This window comes from Anas platyrhynchos, chromosome 4, assembly GCF_047663525.1.
Source record: "Anas platyrhynchos isolate ZD024472 breed Pekin duck chromosome 4, IASCAAS_PekinDuck_T2T, whole genome shotgun sequence".
In the NCBI taxonomy this organism is placed as follows: domain Eukaryota; kingdom Metazoa; phylum Chordata; class Aves; order Anseriformes; family Anatidae; genus Anas; species Anas platyrhynchos.
Window position 1 is genome coordinate 45,800,931 of NC_092590.1, and position 26,993 is coordinate 45,827,923.

The 26,993-nt window shown below is 37.4% G+C and overlaps 2 long non-coding RNA genes across 2 annotated transcripts; one reads left to right on the top strand and one right to left on the bottom strand.

The window, feature by feature from the left end:
- Window positions 1-3,389: 3,389 nt before the first annotated feature.
- On the top strand, window positions 3,390-5,527 carry LOC106015748 (uncharacterized). The gene is made up of 2 exons (XR_003497095.3): window positions 3,390-3,740; window positions 4,752-5,527. It is a non-coding gene; the product is annotated as an uncharacterized lncRNA (long non-coding RNA).
- Window positions 5,528-14,045: 8,518 nt separating this feature from the next.
- On the bottom strand, window positions 14,046-20,266 carry LOC140002470 (uncharacterized). The gene is made up of 3 exons (XR_011809146.1): window positions 20,143-20,266; window positions 16,166-16,509; window positions 14,046-14,744 (listed from the first exon to the last, which is right to left on the bottom strand). It is a non-coding gene; the product is annotated as an uncharacterized lncRNA (long non-coding RNA).
- Between the last annotated feature and the right edge of the window lie 6,727 nt (window positions 20,267-26,993).

Sequence of the window (26,993 nt, forward strand, 5' to 3'; positions counted from 1 at the left end):
TGACAGCAACATAGTATGTCCTGAATGCTAGTTTTAGTGCATTTACTCTTCCAGACCATCACATCTTTGAGTAAATGGGCTAACGTGTGATGCAGTTCTGGTCTCATCACAACACGTGTAACATCTGGGAGAACTGCCACTTGTCAAGCCAGCCAGGGCCCTGCTGACAGACAAAGTGAGCATTATACTGAAATGCCATTCCTCAGCTGTTTGCAGAATTAATTTCCCTGTAGAATTTTCTAATTAGTTGGCTCTTTCCAGCCCATTCCCCACAGAGGAAGCAGAAAGGAAGCAAAAGGCTAGCACCTGCTCCTAAAGCTCTGGCTGGGAAAAAAATAAAAAATAAATAAATTTAAGGATGACATATACAGTAAGTATTTAGGCACTAGAAAGTCTTCTATCCATGCAGCTGTGGGGATGAAGTAACTGTGTTTGAAAGCTTAATGGGGATTCTTCTGTGGGGAAGAATTTCCAGTGGCTCACATTCCAGACAGTTAACCACATTACCGAGGGGAAGAAAAAGGGATTTGTTCAAGCGTTAAGAACTGTCTTTAAAAAAAAAAAAAAAAAAAAAAAAAAAAGGAAAAAAGCCCACCCTGATCTGAAGAAAAGACAGACATATTAATCCAGGCCTGAAGATGATTTTGTATGTATCACCTATAGGTTATTTTTGATCACTTTATTTTCCATAATTTCAAATTAAAATACATTACATGCTGGAATGCAATGTATGATATTATCTCAGGGGTAAGGTCTAACACCACAGAGTTTGTTCCTAACAAAAGTGAGTCACTGGAACAAAAGAAATAACACGGTTATTGCTTTGAATTCACATGCAGTGCATTATTGTGCAGGAAGAATACATGAGTGGTATTTCATGGAAAATAAAAGTAATAACAAAACAGCCCAAGAAAAGCAGTTTGCATTTTTGACTACATGGGCTCTTTCACAAAACAGTTTCCGATACTGAATATAAAGGGAGATGATGGTATACTAAGGGAAAAAACATGATAAAAGAGCTCCCTTACAATTAGAATAAGCCAAGATCACTTCACTACACAGTTTTCACCATCTTTTCAAATGGTAGACCTTACAAAATATGTTTGGACAAGAATGAAGGTTTTAGAATAACATATGTGCACCATCTCACTAAATTAATTTGCTGTGTGTTTTAATCAGCACAATGTGTGAATTAGGCCTTCAGATGAGCAAGAGTTGTCCATTAATAAGCTAGAAGGTTATTTTTTATATAGTTGCAAAACTTCTTTGAAACTTGCTTTTAACAGAATTGAAAGATATGAATGAATGCATGTGTATAATTGGAGTAGGGGTACAGGGAACCAAAAGACTTTTTAGTTAATAATATAACGATTTCATATACTAAGATGCAGTCTAGTTCTTTATAAACTTATCATTCTCTAGTACAGCTTTAGAAAAACAAATGCTACAGGGAGTGTAGGTAGGAGTAAAGGTTTTGCCAGGCCAAAAGAGAAAAAAAATAAAAAGTAATATTGCCTGCTTGGGACAAATGCCCAGACCTTGATCACCACTCAAAGACAGTTTTGAAATAAAAGTAATGAAATAAAAAGAGGAGGTGCAAGGCAAGGCTATTCTTTCTTCTAACTGACAATGCTTGTTAACATTTTCTGTTATACTGTTTGTCTGTGGAAAATTATTGTATGACTGGCATATTAGGTAGTGGCAACATGTTTTTCTTAAAAGTCTAAAATTATTTCAAGTGGTCTTCCCCCTAGAAGCCATGTTCAGAAGGAGAATTTTAAAATTAAAAAAAAAAAAAAGTAAGCAACGTTCATTTATATTCCTCAGAACTGGTACAGCTAAATTCATCTGTGGTTTTGAAAACCTCCCATGATACTTTAGTCCAGCCCATTAACTGCACCTGTTCTTTTTTTCTTTTCTTTCTTTTTCTTGGCCATTATTTCCCTTTCAATAACAGGTGTTTGGCTTTTTAAGAATGCATAGAATATTTTATTTCATTACTGTCTAGGCATTTCAACTGAAAAAAAAAAAAATCAGAAAATCCTCATCCCATTATTTCCCACTTTGAAATTCAAAATAAATTGTGGAAGGAGAGAGAAAGGTTGTGTGTGTTTGGAAAGAAAAGGAAAAAAAAAATAAAAAAAAAAATGATAACTTACAGAGAAACAAAAAATGAAACAGTAATTTTCCACAAACAATGATCTAAATTAATCGATGTTATGTGTTTTTTTTTCTTTGACAATGTAATTTCTTAAAAGGACAACATTTCACCAAAATCATTTTGAATTGCTTCTGATTTAGAAGTAGACTTTTAATATATATACTATTTTAATATATATATATTATTTTAGTATATATACTATTTCTCTCTCTATATATAGAAAAATATGTACTGCAACTGGCAGCTGTTTACCAGAAGACTTCTATCCTCAATCACAGAAATTAGTTAAATTTAAGTTACTTGGGGATCACTCAAAAAAGCATGCTGTTTTCATCTTTGCAGGTAAAGTGATAGTGAATAATGATTTGAGGAAAGGCAGCATTTTTCCCAAGTAATTAAAGTTCACGATATTTTTTTCTAAATGTGAAGTCAAGAAAACAAGCTAAGGAAACATTGGTTGAAAAAATAATTTGGTTTGAAGAAATAATCTCTGATTATTTATTACACAAATAAAATTAAAAATATATTAAAAATAAATATAGTTGTGTCAGTGACCTTTAAAAGAATTTTTGAGGATATTACATTGTTTGTGCTCTATTTTCGCTTCAATTAGTTTTGATTAGTTTACTGTAAATCTAAAACACACAAAGAAAAAAAGTCTGTAGAAAGGAAAATAAATCTTATTTATTTATTTATTTTCTGCAAAACCTCTAACTTGTAAAGAAGAATTCTGCATCATAGTGCTGATGACTCAATCCTTCTCAGTTCCCAAGAAAAGCACAAAGGTCAACTTCTGTGCCTTCCCAAAAATTTAGAAAACTGCCACACAGATCTGTGAAGGTAAGCACTTGACTCAAACACCACAATATTTTTTCAAGGAACCATTTCTTACTGTGAGTGTTATTTTAATGTCACCACTGATGTTACCTATGTTTTAGGATATCAAAATGTCACCTATACAAAAAAAAAAAAAAAAAAAGAAAGAAAAAGAAAATTGTCTTTGTTAAAATTTTGACAAGTATCTATCAGTGGCGAGCACAATATAAATATCAAAATATAATTTGTACAGTTTGATATCATTTGGGTGACAACTTTCAACAGCCTGGCTTTATGGCTTGCTTTCCATTCTTCTGTCTTCACCTAGCAGATTTTATCTGACTGCTCCAGAAGAAGCTAACAGAGGTACAGTGGTCCTCCACACTTCTGCTCTTTCTTTCTTGTCCTGTCCCCCCTCCTTATTTTTTTATTATTATTTTTATTTTTTGCATCATCTGTTTCTCCATTGAGATGGCTCGTATTGTTTTCCCTGAATGTGCTCAGCTGGTCTAATGTTGTTAAATGACATGTGGTCAGATCCTAAGCTCCTGAGCAGACTCACTGACCGCCTCTATTTACAACACAAGGCGTAGCAGCCAGAGAGGCTAGCAGGTTGTGACATGAATGTTAATATCACTTTACTTTTTCATATCCTTATCTCTAACACTAAATCTATGTAGCTCAGGATATGAACTGCAAACGAGAGATAAGGAACATCGTAGTGCTTATCAAGAATGATGGAATTTGAGATTCTGAGATGAAGGTGAGTTTTTTTTTTGGGGGGGGGGGGGGGGGGGTGGTGGTGGTGGATTTTTTTAATGAGAGGACTGACTGATATTTATCAGTTGACCCCTGTTTCAGGTAATGAAGCAGTTGGCAGGGAGCTATTTATACTGATTAGATTGAGTGAGATGGTATTCAGATTAACTTCTGATTTCCCCAGTATTATTTGTACAAATTCTTTATTGCTCTGGATAATTCTCCACTTCGTGGTTTAGGAAGTGGAACTGACATCCTCGTGGATCACCACTACCAGCTCACCATTTTTTATTATGTGAGACAACACGATGGTCATAGATTAACACAGCCTCTTACTATTTTTTTTTTCAGTAGTAAAATTAAACTCCTGTGAAATTTAGTTTTCTGTAACCAAACAGCAATAATGCACAGCTTGACCATCTAAGAAAGATTTATGGTATTGAGAGTAATCAAGATATTACTTCTAATCAGTGTTTCTGTGGCTAAGACAACTTCTGTCTTCTCTCAAAAATTAGATGTTTCTGTAACTAAAGCAGTCTTCAATGTGCTGAGTCCCAAAAGCTCTCATACTCTGGCTGGAAAGAGTTATAAATATTCTTTCTTTCTCTCTCCATAGCTAAGCTCATGGCCTGCAATACCACTGCATCTCTTTCCTTTTTCACAAATAACCTGTTTTCTTTCACTGTTTTGTCTCAATTGTCTGCTACAAAAGATGTTTGCAGTAATCCATCAGAGGGGCAAATTCACAACTTGTTTTCCAAATACTGACTAATTGCAACTACAAGCACAAGCCCATCAGATCCTGAAACTACAGATGAAATTTTCTGTACAAGTAATGAGTTATCACACGTGTGTACTAGGATTTCTGCTATACCAGTGAACACATTTTCATTGACATTTCCTTTTCCACCCTGAGTTTGAAACCTCATATTTCACATATCTGTGTAGCAGACCAGGTTGGGTTTCCATGAATGGGTCGCACTATGTTTTTTTAATGTTATTCAATCTTCTACAGGCTGATATCCAAACCAAGTAACTAAAATAAAACATGGCTTCCTTCCCCGAGATGGTTTCATAGCCCAGCTCTCCAGCTTTCTCTCCTACCACAAACATGCAACACAATTGTGCAACAGCCTAGGAAGGAATGGTGAGATCAGAGCCGTGACTGCAGACATCCTGACATGGGGATCTGGCAGCTATTCAACACAAACACAATTAGAAGACTTACCCTTGCGTGAAGTATTTGCTTTCTTGATAGTCACCAGCCTTAACCTCTAGGAATGCTTACGAATCAGATAGCGTTCCTTGAGGAGGGCGAGCCTTTTCAAGCTCGTCTGTCTTGCTTTAGCCAAGACAGACATAAAGAAGAAAAATTCCACTGCATCATGCAACTTCTCCAAGTGAAAGCGCTTCAGAGGACAGAAGAGTTGTGGTCTCAAATCTCTGCCAAGGATTAAAGAACCGAAGATCACGTGTTACTTGTTTCTCTCTCCCTCCATTATGACCGGCAGGAAAAAAAATAATAGCATAATAGACAAACCTTGACATTCACACCAAACATGAAAGTACGTAACTCCCTAAGTCCTGCTCATTGGCTTTATGTTACAGGAGGCTTCTCTGGCAATGGCAATACCATAGAATGATGCATTTGGCTTTGCGTATCTTAGGAAACTTGGAGGATGTGTGCATCTGTGCAGCTCTTAGTGACTTTGTTCATGCTTTTAGAAAATGTAGCCTATTGTACATGTGTATTATCCAACCTGCAATAAATTCTAAGGTATGGCAACATCAGTATTTTCATCGTTTTGTTACAAATAGTGATACACTGGGGGGTTTTCACATAGATTAAAAAATCTTAACAAATGCACAAACAGCCAACCTTATACAAAATAACTGCTAGCAAGTAAGTCAAATGTCCATCTGGGACTGCACTTACAAAGGGAAATTCTTGTTCTGAAATGCCCAAGGAGTAATATTATTCTCACCTCAAGCTGTGCTGGTGACACAAAAGAAATGGACAGAAGTACCCAACCTTAGGAGTGTAACATAACAGTATTGAGGATAAAGTTACTTAGTGGGATTTCCAAATGATTCAGTGCAAAGTGCTATGGGTAGTGCAATTTACAGAGATGCTTAATGGACCAACTTAGCTAAGCCAAGTAGAACACCACACAAAGAGTATACTGCCATATTCCTATGTAACTTAGTTCATCCTAGATATTTCTATATAGCAGAATTTCCTCACAGAAAAATTTGCAGTCTATCTTATTGATATAACATGAAGCAAAGTAACAGTAAAAGAAAATGGTAAGGATACGTCCCATGCTGAAATATTGGACTGAACTTAGAGCTCCTGAACTGTATGACCTGCCCAAACTAACCCATCACCTCAGTGCACAAGCACTTATTCAAGAAACAACACTGAATTGTTTTACGCCCTTGAACAGCAGCTTAACATCTGCAGGAGGAAAAGTTGTGCATTTTAGCTTCCTTCCCAAGGGATTAGATGCACTCTTCCATTGTTAGTAACTTTCAAATAACAACTATTTGAAAAGCAGCAGAGTGCCAAAATATCAGATATCTCAATCCAGTCAGAACGAGATGCTCCCAAAAACATTTCTAACACTATGAAATTTCCTCCCCTCCTCAAATATCCAGGGAATTTCTTTGCATAGTACAAGCAGAATAACAATAATGCCTCAGCCTGATATTAATGGTCACAGAGTTCAAGTAAAAGAGCTGCCTCGTGTTATTAGGTTGCACATGAAACAACCAGAATATGCTCAAGAGACAGACTAACTATCATAGCGTTGGTATGAAAGCAGTGGCACTAAGCAAGCAAATACAGCAAACACAACTTATTTCTGGGGTAGCGCTGTTGACATCTGCAGACCTATCCAAGCTAGGCAGTCATCCCAAAATAAAAAATTGGCAAGCAAGTATGAATGGTTTCTGGTCCTGACTTCTTGTAACTCCACTAAAGAAGCACAATATAAATCTGCAACCCTGTATCCGGGCAACAATTGAAATAAATCAAGAAAATGCTTGCAGTCATTCCAGATGAAAGAAAAAAAAAAAAAAAAAAAAAAAAGGAAAGAAAAAAGAAAGAGATTTCAAAATCTATCAGTGCTTATAAACAAGGATGTTACTTTCCCCTTTCTTATCCAGAACCACCCTTAATTGAAAGGATCAGTATCTAAAGCAACTGGTGCTGTCCTGTGCATGAATCCCCTTTGCACCTCTTCCTTCTTATTTCTTCAGTGTTTTTATTAACATTAGTGACTTATCTAAGTATTAGAATGTTTGGCTGCTTGGAAGCTTATCAACAGCAAATTTTATGGGCTGTTTAGTGATGGAAACAGGAGGAGTTGGAGCTCTCCCTTCCCTACTCCCTCGATATGGAAGTCTTCAAGAAGCTGTGGAATGTGCTCTCTGGTATTTTTGGTATCTTTAAAGTGTCAAGAGTGCAGAATTTCTCTTGTCAGTTGTCACAGTGTGACTCACAATTAGAGCCATCTGCTCTGCATTCACCTCCCCAGGGGCACCGCTCATTTTTCACCAACTTCCTGTTGTTGACAGCACAGTTCCTCCCTGTATCACTCTCCACCAGCACCCATACTCCTCACAGACATTGCAACAGGCTTAAACAGATTTCCCTTGGGAAAGCCTTTAGGTTTGTTTTGCTAGTGGTTGGGGAAAACACAGCCTGTTGAGAAAACTCTGAAGGCGGAGGCTGAGTTTCTAAAGTAACTGAACAAATTCCATTGATTTATTTTTTTCCAGGAAGACTCCATTGTTTTCAGACCTTTTTCAAAAATCTCAGCATTTCCCTAACTTCACTTTTATTTCAAGCAGCAGAGAAGCTTGAAAAATGAAACATTATTTGTGCTAAGTCCTTCTAGATAACACATGGAAGTGGACAGCCAACACTATCTAAACACTAGACAAACAATTTTTCAAACACTAGAAATAATTTTGAATAACAAAAATCACATGGGCAACACACTGCCTTCCATTTTCCTTCCATCCAACTAAAAATAAAAACAAAAAACAGTCATGCTACAGACTTTTCACACCAAATGCTTCTGCTGAGTGAGGCTAACTACCCCATGTACAGCCCCATGCTGATCCAGCTATACAGTTGCTGGGCTTCATTATCTGGACCACATAGAAATACCACCTACACTGAGTATGCCTAGCTGACCTCAGGTAGAACCGCATGTTGCAGATCTACCCACAGCATTTTCCCTTTAAACCCGCGTGGGCTGGAAGGTTTGTTGCTTAGGCTCTGATTGATAGTAACTGCAAGTGTTGGCCACCTATATATGCAACTATTTGAGTGACAGTAGCATTTTTACTCTTTCAAGACTTCCTACACTAAGGGCTAGATCCATTTAAGCTCTCAGAAGGCTACCAATTCAGGGAAATAACAACTAATCTTTCAGGGGCCACTCTCGGGCATGTACACAAGGCTGAAACTGTAAGCTCCCATGCAGTGAACAGAGAGAATGAATGGACATTTCAGAAAAGGAATGAAAACAGGCAACTGGTTAGGCATCACCTGCCACTCTTTGCCCAACTGAGTTAATAGAAAAACAAATTTGAGATTCTGCTTTCCATATGAACTCAGTTTTCCTGATATTATCCCCAGTCCTGCAGTAGCATAAGGTGTTAGATATTGTCAGATACTGTAATCATTCTTCTTTGTTAGGCCTGGCTTTGATCACGTTCTTCTCTTTTATGTCTACTGCATAGGGTGTAGCCTAACAGAAAACTCAAAAAATCATTGAAGTATAAAAAACAACTCCCACAACAGACCACAAATTGTATGCCCAGAACACTTTTGGCTGAGTCCTTCGGGCAGGTCCTGGGCCCTGTGCCTGACCTGACACTGGTGATAACCTCTAACATCTGTCATGCCCATAAACTGAATAAACTGATGTCATCTTATTTTGCACTACATCCTAGCAATAAAGATTAGTTGCTTAACTTCCCTGTGATTTGCTGGGATCTTTCCAGAACTAGTGGTTGGCTTCTCCAAAGAACAGGCTCTCTTATATATTCACACCCCTCTGAACACAAGTTTAGCAGACTTCACATCATGATGCATCTGCATTCATTCAGTCACATCACGTCAATGTGATGCACAGAAGCCTTTCATTTGCTTTCTAAATCAGGATAGCATAACAGCTGAAATATTTCTCACTGACCCTGTTCTTCAACACAAAACTGAACTTTTCTTCATTATTTCAACATTCTCTTCACCAGGATTCTATTTAAGGTCAACACAATTTGGGCCCTGGATCCACACTGCTTAAATTATTCCAAAAATATGAATCCTTGCCAGTCTAATCAAGAAAATATGTTCTAAAGAGAGATAAAACACATCCTCCATTTAAAAACACATTTCCAAAAAGCAGCTCTAAACTCATCTCATAAAACTGTTATGAAATCCCTAGGTCCTCCAAACATGAAGACGAGAACTCTCTGCAGACTAGAATATTAGTTCATATTTGTTGGGTAATCTAGTAAACCCAGACAGAGAGAAATTGGAAAGAGAAAAATGAAGGATTCTGTCAGTGCTGCCTCAGATTGCTCATCTAGCATGTGCCCCAGACTTATCTATACTGAAAGTTTTCAGTGTTTCACAGCTGAATCTCCACTCAAAATCAGCATTCACTGAGGCTATGAAAACCTTAATTGTAACAGATCTCTGCTTGCACGATCAATTTCAGACCTGCTTCTAAATGCATTTGCCACTCAGTACTTACAGACTCAGTATTTCTGATAGACTCATATACAGTCCTGTAGCATATTCTTTTTACAAATGACATACCTATTTATCTGGCCACTGACTAAACACAAACCTCCTGGCCTTAAGGACTCTTTCTGGTAACTGGTAAGCATAGACAGATATCCAGCCTCTTGTGGTTTAACATACAGTACAAAACAGGGGCAGGTATTTTCCAAAATCATCCATTAAACTTTCTTGTTCTCCTTTCCAGTTCTTCTACAGCGGTAACATTCTCCTCACTTAACGGTCTGAAGGTGGACTTGCATTGACTGGGAAAGACGTTCTGCCTTTGCAAGGCTACCAGAATTGGATGTGACAGTCTATCCCCCAAACTTTATTCTTATTATCTGTGTTTCTGTTTCCTGTTCGTAATTTGACATGCACTTGTATTTTCAGCCCATTCACTGTAGTAATGTCCAAATGCTTTAATTATGGAACCATAATCAAAGCTTCACAGCTAAATAGCTTTTTCTTCGCAAATAAAGTTATGTTTGCACCCGAGGTCATACCTGCCAGAACTTGAGAGTTTTAAAAGTAACATCCAGTCATAAAGACTAAGACATACTTTGAAATTTAATGGAAATGCACTCAGTTAATAGTGTGTTGTAGAAGGGCAAAATGGTAATAAGGTTGATTAAAAAAGTAAAATTACACCGAAGGACCTCTCTTTTCAAGTAGAAACTGTTTAATGTACGAAAACTATTGTGACTGAAGGAATCTGGTTTTGCTCTGAAAACCTCAAGCATTACATCACAGATAGACCTGAGGCCTAGCATTTTAATAATTAATTTCATAAAAGATCCCAAGAGCAATAGAAAGGTCACAAAAGCTATTCCAATCCATGGGCAGTTAAGCAGGAGAATGCTTCAATGCCCTTTAGCCTTAGAGTGTGCTGCAGGACAGGGGAGTTTGGTGCTAAATGACAAATTGAGTTAGAAATATTTGAGCCATAAACCATAGTAAATCTTTTAGCACTTGAAACACCGTGTGACACTCCAAACTGAGAGCAAATGAAGTGTTAGTCTAGGCATGTTTAAAATGCATGGAGGCTGTGTTTACTGGATTATCCATTTCTTAACTATGTCTCCTTTAGGAGTCTGCAAGCTGATGTCCAAAGTCCCACCAAAGAAGACCTTTTACAGAATGGTCCTATACCATGGTTTAAGGAAAAAAAAAAAAAAATCAAATGCATCTAACTGAAAGCAAAATTATTTAGGTTGCAAAGTCAAGCACAGCCAAATTAGGAAGTGACAGATTTATGTGTGCCTGCATAACCTCTACTCAGCCCTCTTGTAGGTCCTGTGCCCTGAGTGAGGCAGAGGTCCTTTGGAAAAAATAGTATGTGATTATGCAATTAAAGACTATATCCTAACATAGAAAGGGGCTAAATTAAGGTTCTGCTGGCAGCTATAAATATGACATTTCCTAACATATAAGTTCTGGTCTTTGCAACATTAGCACAGAATTTCTGGCAGGTGACATCTTTGGATGGTTTTTACATATAGGTAAAAACTAATTCTAGTGTGATTCCCTAGCTGTTTCTATGACAGAACAGCTTTCTAGCTACCTGAACTGAAGGATGATGAAGACTAATCTGGAAAAGGATGCTCTTCCTAAAATAGGAACTGCTATGGCCTTGGAGTAGGGTCAAAAGAAAATATAAGTTGGTTCTTCATCCTTTGTTTCCTGGCCAGTGCTGAACCCAATATGGACATGACAACACTGAAACAAATACTCCTGCAGCCATGATCTGAATTGTACCACACACATTCTTCTTCTTGTGTTAATTATTCCAGTAATAAAGTCCTCAAACTAAATTCAATAGCAATTGTTTCATCCTACTCAATTTTGAATGCCTGCTCAGAGTTTCTTAGGAAGATTCATTTTGTCAGGAACCTTAGAGATTACTGCTTCCTGATCAATATTATAACATGTTTCCAGGAAGGAGAAGGTCTAAAGAAGCTGGCACCAACACTGCTGCCACTTCGTCACAGCAAATCCTTCCAGGCCTGTCCTGTTCTGACATGACTCTTTCACAAGCGAGGAGAGCACAAACATTTCTGCTGCTTCATTCACCAACAACCTTCTTGCTCCTCTGCTAAAAGTACACAGCGGAAGCCAGAATAAACTTCGAACTGAATTTAGGTCAATGTACTTCTTGTTATTTTAATCTTTCTCTTCTTTGTTTTATGGATTCAGTCAAGGAAATTAAATATTAAAAAAGCATGTTAGTGCAATGCTAGCTGAGCCTGTAAAAGTGCCAAATTGATGAATGAAAAGTTACCATAGAGTTGGCCACACTGTACTAGTATATGAATGTATAAAGTCATCACCCTTCAGAATAACAGAAATAGAATAGAATTCTATCCTTCTAGAACCTTAATCCTTATTTTGCATATGTGGCATTTTTGGTTGAAAATTTAGCACAAACTCTGTATATTCTGACAGTCATAGGAACAAAAAAAAAAATAAAATGCTTCTTGCTCTAGCTCTTAAATGCCAAGTAATTTTTAACCAGGAATAAATGTTTATAGATAATAAATACAGATATTAAATACTTTTAAAAATAAAGGGGATGGGGGGAGATAGGGGAGGGTTCGGATTGGGAAATATTTCCATAACAAAAGTAACTCCAAGACACCTTGGTACTCCAAAACATTGTGTGCTCTAAAACACCGTGGCAAACAGTATAGGTACAATTAAGACACTGTTGTCTTGACAACATCATGCAGGAAATGAAAGACTTCTGATTCATGAAAGAAAATAGTAGCACTATTCTTTTAATTCAGAATGACTCAAGAATCTCAGGACTGTCATTCAAAATGAACCAGCCAAATATCTATCAAGATCAACAATACTTTACGTTGAGAATACAACATTAAATCCAAAATGAGGGTATTCTCCACTGAGGGAAAACAAAACAAAACAAAACAAACAAACAAACAAAAAGCTATAAAAGTTGTTGAAACTATTCTGGATGTTCTTTTTAATGTATAATTATCACAATGGAAAAAGAAGATCTTGAGGTCTCTCACCCTTACCCAGAGGGCCAGTGAACCTTTCCAATTGGTTTCAATAGGCTTCACATCTGTCTATATCCTCTTGTGTTGCTAAATGGAAAAGGAATTAAGGCAAGTTTAGGACTAACAGCTGGACTTTGCAGAACAGCAAATCCAGCATCAGGGCTGTTACCAAACTGATCATTACAGGACAGAAAAATGTCCTGTCAATGAGGACCAGATGGAAGAACGGCAATGAGGACTGTATAGCAGATCTCAGAAGAAGTTGTCGCTAAGTATTCTGTACAGCTTAAAGCAGACAGGAAGCTCTAGAAGCCTCTGGGCTGAGATGCGAAATTTATAAAGAACTTAAGAGACCAATTCTGGGTGCAAACTAGTACCGAGCTGGCTCCCACACAAGAATCCATTTGGTTGTAGCAGTGCAATGCTGCACTGAGCTGAACAGACCTAATGAGAAAGAAGCACTGGCTGCCATTTGAGGAGCAAGAACTTCACTCTGCTAAGGAACAGCTTGTGAAAAGGTAGAGCTATCAGCTCTGGGGTGTGTGACATGCCCAGCAGGCAGCTTGACAGAGAAGTCCTCAACTTTGAGCATGCTTTCACTTCAAAAGATCTCACTTGAATGCAAGGATATATGCTGGCAGCAGCAGGTTCCTTTGAGGTACCTTTTCCCTTCTAGACATATTTACTTAAGAAATTTCACGCACAGAGAAGAATGAGTGAAGGGGAATATTCAGATACATGACAGAAACAGGGTTTATTGTTATTTTTTTCTCAGCCAGCACTTTGTTTTCTTTTACTCAAAGTGACAGTCATAAAAAGATATTGTAGCTGAAGCCCACTACGAAACAAACCACACTTCTTGCAATGCAGAGGGTAGGAACCATTATGTTGTTAGTGTGCCATTTGGAAATCGTGCAATGCATCCACTTACTCCTCTATTAAATTAAAGCATTTCCTGTAGCAATCTAGGCCGGATAAAGAAAATAGGTGCTATTATAAAAGCCTTGTTTGACTGGCCTTTTCTTTCTGCAAGCCATTAGAAAATAGTAGCTTATACATTTGAATTGCAGGACCTCTTACCTCCCATCCATTACCAACATGACATAAATGCAAAGGGCTGCCCCTGAAGCCAGAAAAATCCCTGCAGATATACAAGTTGTAAATGAGACAAGGATTTGTCTGTAATGCTTTCCCCAAGTTATATATTCCCTGCACTGCAGGTTCCTATCTCTCTGCCTAGTCACTCTGTTTTTCAGCCTCTGCTCTTCCTGTGAGACCCTCCCGGGTGTCTGCTCCTCCCTGCATTCGATAAGGAGATTATTTGGAATGGAAGTAGACAAGCACAGGTGGTCAGGCCACCTGCTATAATCTATTCAGTGTTTTTGGACAGTATAAGATGGCTTGGATTCAAATTTTTATTTCCTCTCTCTTTTTTTTTTTTTTTTTTTTTTAAGCTAACATTAGCTTCCAATTAATTTATGCAGGGGTCTGAGAAGAATTATCACTACTCCATTTGCTCTGGAAAAGCAATTTGCTAGAGTATTGTACACATGACAACAGGTTCTTCCTCTGCATTATTTCCAAACCTCTGGCAGGTCCAACACAAGTGCAAACCAAAAGCTATTTTAAAGGTTCATTCCCCCTCTCTCTTTCCCTTGACTGCCTGACAGCTCCACATGCCTAATTACCTGCCTGCCCCTGCCAGTTCCCAAATGTTATGTGGCCATGCACAGTGTAAAGGAATATCTCACTCCCTCGTTTGACTGTACTGCAGTCAGGCATAGTCTCAGTCTCAAAGGGCATCTGCATTAGTGATCTACTGTAGCAGAAGGTTTCTTTTTAGTGCCAATTTGCCTACTGCCTATACTTGCATTTTCTGGCATCTTCACAAGTTCACCACTGGTGCAAAGCTGTTTGCCTTGTGTTGGTAGGGTGAAGTTGCACACTTGGGCATTAGTTGTACACCCCGAGTGCAGACACCAGTCCTCCACTGCATCACTGTCTACACATGCATCATGCTTGGCTGGGACCAGCAACTGGTGCAAATTTCATTGCCTATGGAACACAATATATGCATAAAGTCCTGCATGCATAACAGGCTACAGTTCAAAGAAGTAAATTACAAACTTACATGTCAAACAGTGAGATTAAAAAATAGAAGGCTCAGGTTTTGGTCAGGTTCTTGTTTACTCTAAAAATAACAATAATAATAATACAAAAAAAAATCAGTGTTGGTTTGAAAGGAGTCACATTTTCCATGAACATCACTTGCATAGCAAGACTTAGTCGGATATTCTCAGTTTAGCTCAAGAAGGGAAGGAAAAATCCATTAATTGCATTAAAATCTACGAAAGATGGCTGAGCACCAAATTTAAATGGTGCTTCATAGAGCTGAAGTCTAAATTTGAGTCAACTGGAATAACCTGAATCCCAGAAAGTGCACTGACAAGGAATATGGAACAGACAAATATGTTTAAGAGCCATTCCACGGTTTGCAGCCAGGGTAAACAAATATTTCCTCAGCTTATTCCATGTTCAACTTTTATAATCATAGGAGCACTTTTTATATATTCAGCAGAAACATTTATGCCAGATTTTAACATATCTCAAGAAAATTTTGGTTAAACATATCTGAATAACTTTTGCTTAAAGTAAGATTGGGTTTCCTTGTCATGCATATCAAGCCTACTGCAGAAAACACTAACAAACCCTGAGGTCATTTTATGGCATGCATCTATAGGAGCACAACTAGTAGCAACGAATGCAAAACAAGCCTTTCAGGTGCACTTGTCATGAGTGCTCTTTGGGGTCTAGCAGTTAACAAAGAGCAACAGTTTTATAAAGTCACTTGAGAAGCTGAAGCTGAAGTACTTATTCCAGAGCTGATATATAATGTTAGACAACTTGCTTTTCATCTCAGTATTTGTTTCTGCCTGAACAAACTAGGAATAAGTTTATTTTCTTCTGTCGGCTCTGAAAGAAAAATGACTAGTCATATCATTATTCATTACTAAACATTCCTTCATTTGCATTTACATATGATATTCCTGTTTCTTGAGGTGGTATTTTGCAACATATTAAGTCAGATGCATGCAGTGTTTTATTTATGTTGTACATATAATCTTTTCTGGGATCCTATAATTTGCCCACAGAATTTATTTAACCCTTAGCTCTTAAGATGACAGAAAATTGGACTCAGCAAGCCAACAGTGTAGACCTAACTGAAAACACATCTTTGGAGTATACCAATGATACAAAGGTTTACCTGTGGTTGTGAAGGGAATGTATGCGGACTCTTTCACAAAGAAACACTGTGTATGCCATTCTCCTCGAGAGTGTGTCTTTTATACCTTCAGTACCTACAGGAGTGATCAGGAATGCACAGAGTTTGCATTCCTTCAGATACGCTATCTGAAAGTGTTGCCCTTTGTTTGCTTTCCTCCTGTTTTGTTCTACTAGTCTTTCATTGTAAAAGAGACCTGTTTATACATTACATTTTTCTTGGTCTTCTTGGCACCTTGCTGTCAAACACTACTCCAGATTGATCCCTTGATTTACAATGCAGTGGAAGTACAGTCTATGTAAGTTTTAGTAACAGACAAAAAAACATACTTGCCATCTGATGATTTCATTTCTAGCTTTCCACCACCTTTTGTTATTTCAGGGTATTTTTTCCTGGTGGGAACAGGCGCATTCAGCTGTTGTTTTCATGCTGAAAGTCTGTGTGGAAGCATTTCCCTGTTTTTTGGTGGCTTTTTTTTTTTTTTTTTCCAGACATGTCTTTCAGCATGTTTCCAAAGGCTTGGAATCAGCACATTGTGTTGTGACATGTGCATACTTGACATTGCTTTGTTCTCTGACTTCCTTTTGCTTGCAATCTTTAGGAAGTTATTTCACAATTAGCAAGGAATTTTGAGTCAATGTTATTGCAGACCCAGCATATTGTCCTCTGCCATCTGCAAAGAAGAAAGGATGGAAGAGCAAGAGGGAAGAAAGTAATTTTAGTGTTTTAAACTGGTTGAAAGACATAACATTCTAGTTCTAATTCACTGCTCAGAGAGTCATAGCTGTGGCTGCAGCCATTGGAGAAAAAGAGTTTTGGTATTATTACAAACATCTGTAACTAAAGGGAAAGCTAGAGAATTACAGCAACTGGCCTTAGCTTTGACACAATGTTTCTGTGTTGTGCTCCAGTTTTGCAATTTTCTCATTACAGAATAAAGGTGAAAAGGTACCAGTTTTCCTGAGAAATGTATCTAGAATTAACTTTTTCTTCTCAGCTTGGCATCTTTATGTAAATGAAGGCTTTTCATGCAGCCTTTAAACAGAGCTGATATAAATATCAGGTATTATTTTGTCTCAGTGGCAAATATATTCATTTTTAGCTGACTTTTTGAACAGCAAATCTTATGGTGTTATTTTTCTTGCTGAATTTTAGACCACCAGCCCAGACCAGGCATCAATTTGTTTTGAATTGCTTCCCTGTCTGGCAACCACAGCTGAAGAAAGATAGGAACGGCACCACCTTGGGAATGAGAGGATATCTTGAAAGCTGTTTTGGAAAAAACTTTGAAAGGGAAAGCCCTGCTTTCCTACAGCCCAGTCTAGCACCACATGTGCCCCTTGTACGTCAGGTGGGACTTGGGGTCTATGTAGGGTCCATTCCTCCAACATAGGATGTCCTATGCCCAGTCACTTTCCTGCAGGGGCTGGATGCATTGCCTTTTGAAAGACTGTGGTCCTAACAGAGGCTGGCAGCTGCCATAGGTGTCTATTTATAATTCACATAGCAATACTGAGAACACCATTAATATGGTAAAAGTACTGAAATTCTTACCGTCATGCTACAAGAATAAGAGTAGCACTAAGAAACTGCAGAAGAAAGCAAGCAATCCTAAGTACATACCTAGGTTAACATAAAAGAGACCTTCTCAACCTGTAACTCTGTCTGCAGCTAGCTTATTTCTGATACAAATTTTGTTATGCCTGCAAAAGCCCTGAAGAATTAGCGTGATGCTCAGATATAGAGGTTTACAAACCTCACTGACTTCCAAAATTAGACCCTCACTACTAAGTGCCTGAATGTGGAAAGGAGTCAGAGACATACACCGTGATCAGCTTCTTACTTTAGTGAGACATCTCATACATCATGGTGTAAAGCACATATACTAGACCTTGATGAACATTAGCTCATTCTGGATGTAAACACTCAAGTTCTAACATTTTGGCATGACTGCATAGTAGATGTATGATTTATAACACTATCAACTAGGCAAATTTAGTTTATCCATTTTGGGGGAGGTAGGGAAAGAGTATTCTAGTCAGTATTTTGAGAATATTTCTCTTTAAGTGCCATAGAATACACATTATATATAATTCAAAACACTTTTTTTTTTTTTAACAGACACCTATGGGAGCTCAGTGCATCAGTAATGAGTCTCTGATTTATTGTGCTAAAGTCTCCATCTACTCCCCTAAAAAATATGTCTTGAGTATGTCTACACAGTGCACTGGAGCATAATACACAGACACCCAAATAAACAGCAGCTAAAATAACTACTGAACTGGATGCCATAGGAGTCTTTGGCTTTGAATAGAAACACTGAGTCCATCAGAGTAACAGCAAGTCCCAAATAATGAGTGATTATTCAAATACTGAGCAAGACAAAACAATTTAGATCCCAAACTTTACAATGCTGCCTAATCTCTTTCATAGTGAACTCTTCCAATGAAATCTGTATTTCAGATTTCAGTAGTAGAGGGCAAGCACAACTGAAAGCCTGTACAAGAATCACTTGCAGTGCAACAAGGAATAAAATCTAAAAGTATATATTTGCCAGAAACACAGTGATAGTAATGGGTATAACTAAAGCAGAAGGAAAGGAGATTATGGTGTAAAATCTATACACAGGAAAAAACAATCAACAACAGTAAAATTCTTCCTTAAAAAAGAGGGTTTTTTTAATATTGGAGATTTGGGGGTTTGCTTGTTTTGGTAATAATTCCCCATGATTTGTTTTCCTAACTCCATAATTGAAGGATTACAATGTATGGAGCATAAAATGAACCAGAGCAAAGAGTAAACTGTCTCTCCCTTGCAAACTTGCTTTCAGTCATTCAGTAAATGTTTTCTATCGCTGGAATTTTCCTCCAATGCAAAAGACATTGTGTCTCCCCACTCATGATAGTTGCCTTAATTGGAAGTTAGTATAATGTCCTTTCCTGCATAGAGAACACTGGACAACTCCTTACACATTAAATAATTCCTTTGGTAATACATTTTCCACATGCAGACATCCAAATTGATATGCTAGTATAGTAGGTAACTGCACATAGCCACAGATAGATTCAGAATATTCCTCTAAAAACTGCTCAGTTTATTTATTTCTTTTTTAACAGAACGTATCAGAATAATTTATCATTTTTCAGCACTGGTGTCATTTATTAGTGTTATCTTAGTTGTACTACTTTCCTTGTCACATCATAAGTTAACCTTTCCTAATCACTACCCTGGACATTTACCAGGCTTTCCCTGGGGATATGTTTAACTAGAGACATGATTTTCCTGTTATTATGTACTCCAGGGCTCTGAAAGCTCATGTTGATTCTAGTCAGAGACTGTAAATAAGTCCATGTGAGTCTGATGCTGGGGAACTTAATACATTAAGTAGATATGTGCCTAGTTTAAATGAACTCCATAGTCTGCGGAGTGGTAAGAGTCCAATCCTTGAAGAACCCTGCCATTTACTAAACAGTGGAAGTCCTCTCTTTTGGAAGCTTAATAGAAATAATTTAATGTCTTTCTCCTTTCTCCAAACACCCCACAGTCATCATTCCCTAAGCACACTTCATTGGCTGGGCAAAGCACTCTGGTGCTGTGAAGGACCATAAACAACTGCTGCCTAATCCCCTTCAAATCTACACTGGACTTAAACTAGGCACTGAAGCATCTGCACAACCTAAACGTTTTCCCTACCAGCAGTTTCCTATTGTCCCTTCTCTGCTGCTTGCCATGCGTGTGGGTTAAAGGAGTGTGGGACATGTGGGTTAAAGGAGCATGGGACATTCTCCTAAAGCTGCAACCAGATGCTTAATCCTGGCACCAACAAGCAACAAAATGGTAGTCAGAGATCCTGGAAAAGGAAAAGCTCCTTTGGAAACCACTACAAGGAACCACTTAACTTTACAGAGAATTCATGTGATAGACCATTACAATTCAGTACAAAACTAGAACAATACCTTGAAGACCAAATGGCCTGGTTAAAAAAACAAAACAAAACAAAAAAAAAAAAAAAAAAAAACAACAGACAAACAGCCAAACAGTAATTGCCAGTTTTCATTAGCAGAGATACTGACAAAACAAAGAGTTGACCATACCACATCTACACTCTAAGGGATATTTTTCTGCCTTAACAGGGCAAGTTATTGCCAATACATCTAAAAATAAAGTTTTCTGAGTATAGGAGGGGATCCAACAAGAGACGTCCAGCTGTGCTGAATTAAAGCACTCCACTTAAAACATCCCATCAATCACAGAGCAGCAGAGTGCTGACGTTATTTGTATGAAATGTAAGAGTGCTATTACTCACCTGCAATTAAAAAGAATAGTTTGATTTGGTTTCTTGCCGAGAGTTATGTGAATATTTTCCCTTTTGCCAGGTTATGAATTTTGCCAGCTTCCATAATCTGAAGGTAGCATTCCAGGTTCTGACTAAATCATGAACAATGACACGATACAAGTCAGAAAATTTTGGAGGGAAAATCGTTATTTTTCTGAAACCTAAATTATAAATCCATTTTATATATATTTTATATAAATATATTCTCTGCAGTAGGCTGGTCTGCAATGTCAAGAAAACACAATTTTAATTGGCACACTTGTTGGCACAGTTGACAAGAGTCCAAGATCTGTATGGAGACTGAATTATTCCATCCTCCCTAGATTTGGACCCTCAAGGCATGGATTAAGATGAGACACTAATGGGGCAGCATGCAAAAGCTTGTATTACTGAGACAGATCTCCTCCATGGATAAAAAGAAATAGGAACCTTCAAACTTATAATTCTAAATGAGAACAAAGCTACAGATAAGGGAAAGGGGTCAGACAAGGATCTAAGCAAAGATTGGTAATGTAATGAAAGCATCAGAGCCATCTAGAGGGGATTTTGGCTAGATTACATCTTCCAACATTAGGAACAAGAAGTCCACAAGGCTCTTGAGTGCAGGCTTATACCATGTCTGGCAACATGAAACATTTCACGTGCGTTAAATGTGAATGCAATTTAAAAGACAGAAGACAAGCAGAGGCAAGTAAAGACAATCATTCTGTAGATGGAAACTCTCTGGCTAAATGCATTCGATTCTTTTTTTTTTTTTTTTTTTTTAGCTTCAAAATTACAGTTTTCTACATATTATAGCAACTCTTCTTTTTAGCTGACATTGAGCATGTCTCCTAACAAATTACTAGAATTTCACAACATTCATCAGGGTAAGCCCAAATAAAAACTTCAGGGCATCAAAAAATCTTTTTTTCACTCCCAGAAACATTTGCCTGATTATTTCCCTCACAGAAAAAAAAAAAAATAAAATAAAAAAAAAATAGAAAACATAACGTGAGAGGAGCACCTGTGCAGCCATCTTAGAGCAATGTGTTGATTCAGCCCACAGGGGCATCTAAGTCAGTGAGCCAGGACTGGAGCACTTAGCCCTCGGTATAAGTTTCAGCTGCATCTTGGTGCTGTATTAGACAGTCATCCAGGTGTCCATATGCACACCTTTGATTTCTGAAGGAAGGAAGTTAAGTTTGTGAGCCCAAAGGAAGCTGCAACATACTTCAATGAGGCCCCTGTCTGAAGTCTTTGGAAGATCCCACAAAGCACTGACCTAACACAAGCAAATATAGCCAAGAAACACGATCCATGTGTTGCAAAAACAGGCTTTTTTACTACCCACTGGAGAAAAAAAATAATACATTATACTGTGTTCATTTGTGAAAATATATCTCAGAAAATAAGGTATGCTGCCCCTTGAGCTTTCTAGCCCCATTTTCTCAACACGTGGCTGAATTCTCATGCAGAGCAATTGCCTGGAGGCCTCATTTCTATAGAGCTTACACCATGTTATAATGCAGGGAAAGGTTATCAAAAATGCTAGCAGGAAGTGCACATAAACAGTTTCCTTTTGTTGTATCACTCTCTTCCCCAAGGTATTCTGGATCTTTCAGTCTCAATTACAAGAAACCATTTAAATTCTTTATTCATAGAGTTGATACTAAAAAGCAATGACTACTCAGTATCTTACAAAACACATTTTTGTTTTGTTTTTTCTTTTTTTTCATGCAAATCTTTATATATCAGTTCCTTTTCTTTTGTTTTTTTACCAATTTCCCGAACTTCTTGAGGATGCTTGAGGAGTTAGATAACACAAAATAACCTGTCTTCTCATAGAAGAAAGAGACGGAATAATTTGAAACTAGCTTATCTTAGGGTCATATCCTGTCATTGATTTTTTCAGTGCTCCCTATTGATTTCAGCGGTGAGTTCCACATGCAGATCAATACCAGGATATGGTCTTTATTTATTAGTATACTTCTGGTCATTTCACTCTACACTAATGCCTCAAAACATATGGAGCTAATTATGGCATTCAACATTAGTTTGGCCTTTTTTATCTTTAGAGGAGAGTTAAGTCTTAATTTGGTCAAAAGAATAATTTGAAAGGATTGTTTGGTGACTTCTTGGTCATTGGTCCTTTAAAGATCCTGTGACATGTATTTCAGGACAGGACTGAACTACAGTAGCAGAGGCACATGGATAAGCACGCCCTTTGACTAGCCAGTAGTTGCACACTAGCACTGGTACAAGGTTCCCAGTAGCAGTTTCAGACAGTATTTTGGCAATGAGAAACTCCCTGCATTGAGCCAGGGGTCTGATTCTTCTGATCTAGTCTAATATTTTAATGTCTGCACATACTAAAGGGATACATGTTGGGCACTTAGATGAAAGTTCACATACTATAAATTTCTGAATGCCATCAATACCTTTTACTTCAGGGGTGTGGAAGAACCCTTAGAGAACTGCAATTTTCAAATGGTTCCAGAGGTTTTACCTTTTTTACCTTCTAGGGCTTGGAGCCCCAGGTGATCCAGGAAAAAAAAAAAAAAAAAGTCAGTATGTATTTACAAACTAGCCACCATGACGTGGGATGAATTACAACAAAATTTTGCCAATTGCTATGGTTCATAGTTAAACTTTGGCCCCCAAGTTGCAATCAGGCCCTCTGCCACCCAGAGCCCTACTGGCTGTCTGAGAGCTCTACAGTGGAGTGCAGCCTATCTGTTTGAAGGGGACAACAGCAGTTTGCAATTTCCAGTTTTGATAAAGAATTTAAAGTGCACAAGAAGCAAGACATGAATTTTCTTTAAAGAGATGGTACCTTTTCACTTCTCTTTGTCCACAGCATTTTCATCACAGATGGAGGCATGGGAAAATATGAGCCACTGGACTAGGTGAAAGTTATTCCTCTTCAAAAATCCAAACTTATACACTGAGTTGTAACATTCGCAAAGCTAAAATTCAATTCAGCATTAAAAAGTGATATAAATAGAACCCTTCCTATAGTCTACTCTTACATTACCCTCCTATACTCTGAATAAAGTACCAAAATATTCGTTCCCTGCATTCAGAAGGCCTTTTTAAAATAAATAAATAAATAAAGGCAGAAAAACAAATAACCTTGTCATTACTTCTACATTAGAGCAGAAAACAAACAGTTGAAAACCGTTTTCATCTATTATATGGGCAGTTCATCCTTCAACTCAGATGCAATAAATGGACAGCTGCTTATCATATCATAACTACTGCATAAATCTAGGTATGTTTGATTAAACTGAAGAGACCAAAAGAACAAATGAGCAAAAAAAAGAAACCAGAGGGAAAACAGAGCTTCACCATTTGCTCAACTGCCTTGGAGCTATAGGAAACATCAGTGCTCTATTGACTTTGCTTCTCTTGTGCTCATTTACATCACTGCAGGGCCTGGCCTGTGTTTTAAGAAAATACTGTTCTTTTTCAATTGTTAAGTAGTGACAAAGTCCAGGTGACCCTACCACAAAGTCTGAGTGGTTTATGTCGAGCCTAGAGACAGTGACTCATGAAGTCACAGATGATCAGTTGATAAATGTCACCGGTATCAGAAACTTGGCCATTAACATGAGTGATGTGAGAACTAAGAGGTTAAGTAAAAGCTACCTTCATAATGAGTTTGTGATACAGAAAAGCAACATTATGAGCCAGGCTTGGATTTTTGTTTTTGTTTCTCATTTCCCCTTAAGGTGGATTTCGTTTTGTAACTTTGCTTGTGGTTAAATTCTTTGCAACGTTTTTTAATGCAACATACGTTTCTCACCAGCTGGTTGTCTGGGAAAAGTCTACAAGAAATGTTACAAAGAGGTTCAGATGAACCATGGTGTAGAGTATAACTTTTCAATACTGCTGCAACAATTCAGTCTGTTTGCAATAAAATGCTAGGTTTTGGAATTACCATAGCCTCAAAGTGATTCAGCAACTGTTTTTGGAAATGTTTGTAGTACATGTACTAGTATGTACTAGCGCTAGTACAAATGTTTGGTATGTACTGCATTAGTACATAGTGAGTTCCCTTACCTGCAGTTAAACATAGGGCTAAGGACTTTGCTGAAGCGGGGCCCTGACAAAATCTTCCAAAATAACTTAAATATCCAAATTTTACCTGCTTAAATTTATAAGCATGAAACACTTCAGAGAAACACTTTGTGAGAGAACAAACTCTGTATTAAGATAGTTTACAACATTGAAATAGAAGCTAATGTTGCACAGTGGTGATAACTATGTAAGAAGCATACACACTTCACTTTCAGTACACTTAGGAGACCATACATTTTCAGTCCTCTCTCTTTCCTCCATCCTCTTATCAACTACACTTTTTTAAAATAAATAAATAAATAAATAAATAATAATAATAATAAAAACAAAACAAAACAAAACATCATTTTAGTCCATTAACCTTACAGCTAGACTTAGCAGAATGCAATGCAGTCGCTGAACGATTTAAAAAAGGAGAGAGAAAGGGAACAACAATTTTCATGGCCTAGGGAGACTTCAGGCATCACAGAGAACATCCCTTTCAAGGTCAAGTATTTAATATTCAGCACACTAGCAAAGGTTTCCCATTCTCTTTCAAGAGCATAGTCTAAAGTACAAATATTCCGATATCCATCAACAGATAATATGGACCATTAGCAGAAACACATTTTGCAGAAATAGATCCATTTCTGTAATATTTCACTTTGAAATTAAATTAGTATTTACCAACAAATACAGGGAAAGAAAAAAAGATGTTTCTCATCAGTTTTGCTGTACAAAATTATTTTAATTTCTTTATCATACAGTAAGAAATAGAAAATTAATCAAAATCAGAATGTAATATCTTACACATTATTTTCTCAACCACTTCAATAAGAATTTATTTTGGTGGAATTTCTGGTCTCTTGGGAAATGTGGAAGCTTTTTCTCTCTCTGGTATGGAAATAGGCAAGGAAAGCTTTAAAATATTGCCTAGAAATTATTTTACTTTATGACACCCATCCTAATTCTGATCATTCTCAATTCCTGAAAGCAGATTCATTTACTCATCCCTTCCCTTCAGCAGCCACACTAGACTCAACAAGTGCACCTGATACTCCCCCACATTTGTATTTTTTTTTTTTATCCTTGTGGTCTCTATAACCTGTTTTCCTTCCCCAGTAGACACCCATGTAAGAGTTCTTACTAAGTCTGATGTCCCCAGTTTAGAGGTTAGCACAAACATAGGACAAAAAGCAATGAATACAAGTTGTAACATCCAAAGTTCAGATCAGGTATAAGGAAAGTTTTTAACCACAAGATTGATCACTGGAATGGGTTGCCCAGAGAGGCTGAGGAATCTCCATCCCTGAAGATGCTCAAAGTTTAACTCAACCAGTCCTGAGCAACCTGGTCTAGTTGGACCCGTATTGAGCAGGGGGATTGCACTAATTCTCTGGAGTTCCTTTCCAGCCTAAGGTATTCTTTGTATACATTCCATGTCTAGTGAATTCTTTTACTTCTTTAATCACTAGAACAATTTAATCACAATCACCAAATATTTAAATAATAATACTAAGTAGGCAGCAATGTTGTGTATGCTTTCACTTTCATCAAAGGCAACAAGACCCCCCAAAAAAAATCAGACAAGAGAAAGCAGATATCTTTCAAGAAGCTGGGTTACAGATCATCTAGCAGGCTTCTTCTTTACCTTTTTCTGCAGATTGGGGAATGGTGGCTGCTGAGTGATGACCCGATGAGACTAATGACATATATGCTGACAGATGCTCTAAATAAAGTGTCAAAGGATGATTTCCAGAAATACTGTGTAAAACTACTGGGGATAATTGTTATCTGATAAGTTACTGCACATTACCAATTAGCTGCATATGAGACACTGCATCTATTAGATTTTCTTATTTGTAAACCTCCAGAAGACTCTGTAACTGATAGTAGGACTGTATAATTGATCAAAATGCCATTATCTCTTCCTTGAATAAATGCAATGAATTAACAAGATAACAGAAAAAATAATAATAATAGTGTATTAAACAATATGAATCTCATAGCAAAACCAAAGGAATGAAATACTATGCTTGGACTTCAAAGCCAAATAGATGCCAAACTTTTATCCCAAAATGATAAACTGAAGATGCAAATAAATTTTACATGAAAAAATTAGAGATTGCTAAGGATCAAAATTAGACTCATACCATGCCATTAAAAGGTAAACATGCTGCCTTTTTTCTTTGCAGTAATGATACTCATAGCAGCCAAAGTTTTTGAAAAGTTATCTAATACAAACCTCCTGAACTTGTTCTTAGACTTCAAGGTAAAATTATTAACTCTTAAGAATGAAAACTATAATGTTCAAATTTTAACTATAGAAGGCAATATAGTAAAATACAATGTTTGTTTTTTGTTGTGGTGGTGGTGGTTTCTGTTTGTTTGATTGTTTAAAGATCCTGAAGTTGTTTATATTCACTGATTTTACTTTTATTCATTTTTGATCACTTTTTGCCTGAATTCTTTCCAGGGCCAGCAGTAATTTCTACCACTTGAATAAGGGAAATCAGGAATCTAAAGGCAAAAGAGGAGTAAGGGCAGCAGAATGAGGTCTTTACCACAACCTTCTCCCAGTTATCCATGCTCATCTTTCCATGTCACATTCAGGGAGACCAACTGCAACTGCCACAAGAGATTACTGACGAGAAAACGTTTACAAGAGATTTCTCCCACCACGAAGCTTCCGTCTGCAACAGAGAACTTTTAAGGCAGCATAGAGACAATTTCCACATTTTACCTAGAATTTTTAGTAGATCACAGAGGCTAAGTGGTTG